This window comes from Montipora capricornis, chromosome 5 (genome assembly GCF_036669925.1).
Source record: "Montipora capricornis isolate CH-2021 chromosome 5, ASM3666992v2, whole genome shotgun sequence".
Classification (NCBI taxonomy): Eukaryota; Metazoa; Cnidaria; class Anthozoa; order Scleractinia; family Acroporidae; genus Montipora; species Montipora capricornis.
The window spans coordinates 11,714,115-11,721,614 of NC_090887.1; the positions used below are offsets into that span (position 1 = coordinate 11,714,115).

The 7,500-nt window shown below is 38.6% G+C and overlaps 1 protein-coding gene across 3 annotated transcripts in view; it reads right to left on the reverse strand.

The window, feature by feature from the left end:
• Positions 1-1,104, reverse strand: part of LOC138049501 (uncharacterized) — a 39,898-nt gene extending 38,794 nt beyond the window's left edge. Inside the window, exon 1 of one of the 3 annotated variants that reach the window (XM_068895790.1) lies at positions 1,025-1,104. The gene's annotated coding sequence lies outside the window, so the exon portion shown is untranslated. The remainder of the gene's footprint in view (positions 1-1,024) is intronic. The other 2 variants (XM_068895792.1, XM_068895791.1) reach the window with 2 other exon arrangements.
• Positions 1,105-7,500: the final 6,396 nt, after the last annotated feature.

The following is a 7,500-nucleotide window of genomic DNA, read 5'->3' on the forward strand; positions in this document are numbered from 1 at the left end:
TGCCACCTCAATACTGGAGTCCAACCAACTTAATATCTCATCAAGCACTTTGTCTAGCGATTCGGTGATATATGACGTCTGTCCCTTCTAATTCTCCACTTGTGACATAAACAGCCTTTAAATTACCAATGATCTTTTCGATTATGTTGGCTTCAGACTGCACTTTATTTATTGCTCTTCGAATGACATTCTTTTTAGGGAGAGTTGTATTCATTGGTTGATTTTCAACCAGGTCCTTTAGCTGCTTTTTGGCCTTAGTTTATCTTGTCTTTGCAGACATCTTTTTACTCACTGTGCTTCCAGTTTCAAAGTGGTCATCGTCCTCTTCTGAATCTGTCCTACTTCTGTGACGTCATTTTCCTCGGTTGATTTTCCCTTTTCTGGGGCCAGTGGAGCTTGTTCTCTGTACGGAGCTTCAGCATGTGTCATGGTATTGGTTGCCATTGTCAACGTGTCAAAAGTCAGTTCACTCGTCTGTTGTGAAATCTGCGCTCGATTGTCAATAATTTTGTACTTCCGGCTTGAAGGACCACAATAATTGTTCTCAAACAATAGAACAGTCAAGGACTAAATCTCAGCAACATGCAGTCGAATATTCTACTATTTTAATCTTAAAACAATCATGAAATTGAACAATGAAACTATCGCAACAATAGACAAAAATCTAGGCATTGTCATACGGCAATAGGATGGAATAAGATTACATTTCAAACCGCATAACAATAACCAACAGAATACAAATATCCATTGTGAAACATCATTGATTTACATCCATTTCAGCCCAAATTGCAGTCAATGCTTAAGATGTCTATTTTTCAAGTGTTATTGTTGGCCATTTAAGGCGTATTAAACCCAATAATGAATAGTCAACTTATGATGACAACACAAGCAAGCAGAACTCTTGATTCAGTCTGGGAAACTTTTTCTAGGGCTTACTTTCCCTTTAAGTCCTACGAAAAACAATAATTTATTTTGAAACAATAGGAAGTCCTAGCTTGAAAACTACGAAAAATAGCAAACTAACTTCATTCCCACATGTAAACTTCGAGTTGCCAATGAACTTCTTTGACTTCTTCAACATAACTTCAGGGATGTTAATTATCCTGGAAAAAGAAAAAAAAACTTTGTCACAATGTGAGAATAGGATTACAAGATAAATTAGCATACATGTACCTGTTCGTTTCCCTCTTAACATATCAAAAATTCCTCACACGGCACTGGAGTGCATTTATCTGTGACTAAGACACAACAAAGTTGGGTCGTTTTCACAATAAAGTGAAGGGGCAGGTTACCCCCAAATTTCTTTTTGGATACCAATAGCACTTACTAAGATCTGCTTTTTCTGCATAATTTTAAACAGTGCAAAAATATCCCTGTATTAGTAAGCATCACCGATAGGAAATCCGAGTATCTCGAGATGTGCAATAACAATAGTAGGCACTGTCCTTAGGTAAAACAATTAATAATAATATTGTTAGAGATAAAATGATATCATTATTTTTAAATGTACCCTAACTTCTTTTACTGCTATTCTTCATTTTTCCCCTTCTTGAATAGTGCATATTTTTAGTTCATTTAATTTAAAGATGTAAATGTTATAACGGTGATTTGCTTTCGTATGGGGTCCTGGGCCCGGTTGTTCAAAATCCAATTAACGCTAATCCCAGATTAAAAATGAACCAAATAATTTATTTCTCTACTCCCAAATTCAGTTCAATGCTGCTATTCGGCAAAACTTTTCATTAGAAGAAGTCAATCTTGAAAAAGAAAAATAAGCAAAAGAAACTTTCACCCAAAGCAGAAATAATGAAACAAAAGTTAATGCTAATCCTGGATAAATTGGCTTTCGAACAACCGGGCCTGGGCCCCCTTGCATATCATCCATTGGTCTACATTTATTTTTCACAGATGCAGTCACCTTCCTCTGGGTTTATAAACGATTCTTTTCTTACATAAAATGAAACAGTCATCGCGAAATTAGTTAATTTAACCTTGTCAGTGTTTTAACAATCTGTTCATGCGCAGAGCGTTACTTTACAAAATCCAAAATGGCTTCTTCCATTAAACTCACCCGTTTTTGCTTAATGTCCCCCTTGGTTAATTACCCAGGATTCCTTCTTGTTTTGGAAATTTGTTTCAAGGCACAATGGAGTGGTGTGTGGAGAGAAGGTCTGAAAGAGGTTCAGTTTATCCTCTGTTGATTTTTCAATCAGCTTAGTTTAAATACTTCAAGGGAGTTCTATCCCTTCAACAAAGAGGAAAAATATTAGGTTCCCAAGTAGGACTGGGAGAGAACTCCAAAAATGGGTCTTTCTGCAACCTCGTTCCTACAGTCTCTCTTGGGAACGCGGTTGGTCTTTCTGCCAGAAAACATTGTCTTTTTGGTCACTTGGGTTAGCCTTTATTTGGAGTTTTTTTATTTTCTGTCTTTTCTTTCTTTTGTTTCACACAATTTCTGCTTCGGTACTTGCAGAAGCTGCCCTACAAAAGGTCATTCTCATTTCTAGAGCTGCGATCATCTTGGCCAGCGCCACTGATCGAGAGTTCTGGCAGGTACAATCTCGTACCCAGAGTCCTCGAACTTTTTGTCAGCGGGTTAGCGCCCGGAAAGACTCTGCGATTTAACAAATTGTTGTCAGTTTTTCATGAGTCTGTCCTGTTATTGATCATGAATTTTGTCATAACATTGTCAAAGTATCGCCTTGTGGATCTGCAGACTACTTTGACAAAGTTATGATGAAATTCATTGTCAATAACAGGACAGATGCATGGAAAACTGACATCAATTTGTTTTTTACAATAACAAAAAGGCAGAGGGGTCAAAAAGAAGAATGAGAGACAAAAATGCCACAAACTTCAATCTGACGAGAGCAATATCGCCTCATTATCACATAATTTATAAATGTCTGTTCGCTTATTGACAATAAAAAGTAGCCAATGAGCGCGCGAGAATTTTGCAGTCATTGTAAAAAATGGACTTAACTATGTTTTTGATTGGTCGCTTGCATAACAATGGCAGTCTGACAGAAACCCCAGAATTTGGAGGGAGATTCAAAATCGAAAACTAGTTTCAGTGGTGTTTGTTTTTTCTACCTCAGAAATATATAAATCACAAAAATAATAAAAAGACGGGGTTTGAATTATAAATGTCTAATACCGCACAGGAATTTCCCACGCTGCTAACAACTGATTACTGTTGCCGTTGCAAAAGTACCGTGGGAAAACATTACTTTGAGGCAGCGTTTACATGAACGCAGTTTTATTTGAAATTGCATTGAAAACGATGCAGTTACGCCTTTTGTTTACACGACACCAGTCGAGACTGTCGCTGAAACCGTGTCGATTTGAAACCGCTGCCAAAAGTGGAGCGTTTTCAAAACGATGGGGTTTCGTCTGTTGTGCAAACAGCGAAACCGCATAGATTTGAATACGGTTACCATTTTGGTGTGAAATTTGTATTGTTCGATTCAAAATAGTGAATCTAGCCCGTAGTGCAGCGCTCGCTTATACCATCACGACTTGGATTTTCAACGAAAATGGTTTTGTGTAAACACTTCTAAACCGCATCGATTTTGACACGGTTTCAAAGTCACAAAACCATGTCGATGTGAAACCGTGTTCATGTAAACGCTGCCTGAGGAGAAATCCGTGGGAAAAGGTCTTGTTGAGGCCATTTAGAATTACGGAAACATAAAATTGTAGAAGAGGACATTGACAAATTTTCGATCGTGTAGCTTGCACGATGGTATTCTGCAATGCACGCTGAAACACTAAAAATACACTTACCGAAAGCATCAGAAGTTTCATCTTCACTCGCTCTTACAGCAAGCCAATGATCATTTCTCCAGTTTCTTTTATGGTGTGTAAGGCTAAAATTTTTGTTTCTCGAACACTTTCAACCGGCCATTTCTACTGTTTACTGTTTTGTCTTCTTCCGTTTAAACTCAAGCATGCGCAATAAGACCGTAACACATTTTCTGGGAAAATGGAGGGAAAATGAAGGGAAAATGGAGTCCCCAGAGTCTTTCCCCTAGGTACTTCGTGTATCCCTTAAATACATTATAATAAGGGATACATAAGGCACTTACCTGACTGCAGGCCTTGAAATTGCGACCAATACAGTCGCATTTGCGACTGAATTTTTTCCCTTTGCGCCTAAAAAAGTCGCAAATTTGTGACTTGTTTTCATCTTCGCGGCAAGATTTCCGCACAGGTCCCTACTTCATTATGCATACACTCCTTTGTTTCAAGAAAACAATAGCGATAACAATAGACGTCCTTTGGGACTGTGGCGCTTTGTTCTTTCTTTTTAGAGGTTTTTATTCTAAGTCTATATGGACTTAAAAAAAGTCGGTCGAACTTCTGTCTGAAATACGGAAAATCGAACAGTTTTTCCTGCAATTTCGGCACTTTTCCTGCAATTTTACCCATTTTTCAGTTTTTGAATAAGCGCAAGAAGTGGAGTTTCAAGCAATCGTTGTAATAGGGTTCAGATTCGCAAACATAACAAACAGACCAAATAAAAGTACTGTCATAAGAAATTTAATGGCTACCTGCTCTTTTTATCGTGAAATTGTTCTTCCTGTCTTCTTAAAAATTCGCCGAGACACTGCAAAGTGTATATTTTCTTCCTTTCCTGTATTTAGGATCACGAACGGTGCATTTAGAGGGATTTTGCGATTTATCGTTCTTTGTAGAGATCGGCAATATGCTCAATGATACTTCCAAGTAAATAGCTTTGGTAGAGATCCATGGATGTTCCCCTACGAGGCATACTTCGTTTCACTCCCCATCATGTCTTTTCAATGCCCTGCTGTGGGCTCGTTTGTCTGGGTCGACGAAGTTTAGTCGATGGTTAACTGCGGTGAGATGATGTTAGCCCTTGTCTTGTAGGCAGTTGTAAACTTTCTGGCCACAGGTAGCTAGGGCTAATATTTTTTCAAGGAAAGTTTACGGTCAGAAAATTAATATGTGTTCTGGCGAATTGAAGGCTATCCATTGCAGTTTTTTCTTGAGCATCGAGAAACAGATCCATCTCCCGATGCGGCACTTTGTCTTTGCCAACTGACTGCGTTTTCACACAGGTTTTGGACACGGAAGACGAAAGTAAATTGTTTTCTTTGCACCACTCTATGCACAACTCTGGAAAGGCTATAAAGCAGGGACAATTTCCAGATGATCAAATCTTCCATTGCTGTGACCCTTTTACTTCGGTAGCCATCTTGATTATTACGAAGACACAAGTTTGCTTCAAAAGAAGGGAAATATGAAACGATTTTAATTGCAATGAACTCGTGCATGAAAGTTTCCCATGAAAGATGCACCAATCAGACTTTAAGCGTGGTATACTCTTCCACGCAGTGAACTTATAAGTGTGCCGCACGCACGGGGCATGAAGGAAAAGCAGGTCACAGCTCACAGCAATACTGGAAAACCTAAAACTATCACAGGGACTAACCTTAAGCCTAAACAGTCCCTTTAGTCGTAATTAGGGTTACAGTTAGCATTATTAAAGGGATGGGTTGTTTCAAGAGTAGTAAAACAGGGATCTCTTAACGGTAACCTACAAGTGTAAGTTCGATTGTAGGTGCTCGGCGCGGCACGTGTATATAATTACGTATTATTGTTATGTAAATAGTCAGCCAGAATTCAAAATAAATGTCATTTTCAAGGTGTGAATTAGTAACTTGACACGTTAGCTCAGTGGTAAAGAACAGGGACAAGTAATTCAGAGGTTTACAGTGGGTCGGAGTTCAAGGCAAGCTGCGAGTGACATATCATGGGATAAAATGGCAGAAAAAGCCGAGCGGGGTCTGGAAATAAGAACAAGACGAAGGGATAGAAAGAGGAAAGCTAGACAAAAACGAGTAACGGTGTGGGCGATGAAGGGAAAGAAGAGAGAGAGGGAGGGAGAGAAAAAATGAGATCCGTTTTTATTCAACCCGTAAGTACAAATTACCCATGTATATATTCGGTTCTCTTGGGTATACGTATTGTTCTAGAAAACAATAGCGTGAATGAATAATTAATTTATTCTGCATGCATAATGAAGTAGGGACCTGTACGGAAATCATTCCCATCTTCGCTCTTTCGAAACAAAAGGGTTAGCAGTTGCCACTTTGCTGAAATGACAAAATTATTTTGTTTCTCGCCTTGAGTTTTCTTTCAATCTGAAGATAGCGTAATTGTAGCGTAATTTCGCTGCGATGTTACGTGCACAACTCCATTCCTTCGATATCATTCGTCATTTTCAGCGATTTCTTTCAACACAAGTATTGTGGGCTCATATTTTGTTTTGCTACACCGCTGACAACACAATGCAGCGCGACGATTTTGCGACTAAATTTTACGAAATTGCGACTACACATTTTCGTATCTTGTCGCAAAATTGCGACTGAATTTTTTCCCTATTTTCAAGTCCTGCTGAGAGCTCCGGCTTGTTTCAATTAAACAGTCCAACAACAGTCCAACAACGGTCCGCGATTCACGGACTTCCGGTCGTTTTGACCAAAAAGTCCGAATAATTTAAATACACTATAATAGGGGATACATGAGATACCTAGGGAACGGTAAGTACCTCATGTATCCCTTATTATAATGTATTTAAGGACGGTGTCTACTAATTCAAAGGTATTTTTGCCCCGATTTATTATTATCCAGGAAAGGTAGATCTTCCCAAGTATTATTGAAATCCAAAAACAAAATTGGGGGTAACAACGCATTTTTCAAAGATAATTCATGAACAATATTTGTATAAAGCTCTAAAATACAAAGCAATGTATGGCGTTCTTTCTCAAATTGAAGGTCAATTATCTCTAAAGAATGCATGGTTACCCCCAATTTTCTTTTTGGATACTTTCTCTGCATAGCTTTAAACCGCGCAAAAATATCCCTGCATTAGTGAGCATCACCGCTAGGAAATCCGAGTATCTGGATATGCGCGGAATGTATGCGCAATAACAATAGTAGGCACCGTCCTTAAGACCGAGGAGCTCTCGATCCGTGGCGCTGCGCAAGAGGATCGCAGCTCTGGGAACGAGAATGTAAAAAATGTTGTTTGAATCAGTCTTTATTTTACATCATGAACTTTACCAACTTTAAGGACTTTAATTTTCGAAATTACTGTATGGAAAAGTATGGTTCAATTGCAAATTTGAAATGCATGGCAAAAGATGGTGAAGTTAACGCTCAAGTTGATTTGGGATCCGCATACTCGGAGGGTTTTGGCGACGAGTTGCCTAAAGCAGGGCGTAACTAATTGATAGCGATACTCGATGAAAATCGAATAATATAGGCATATTTTTATCCCCTAAAAATTTTTCATCTGTTCGGATTTCCTAGGTGGAAGTCTAGTGATCCGAAAATTATAGGGATCAAAACTTAGAAAAAGGGCTCCCGAAAATTCTAGGTGACCTTTTTAGGGTAAAAATCCGTTAAAAATGGGCAATTTTAACATTTTTCATATGTTCGAAAATCCTAGGAGAGGCAAGCAAGCAAGAA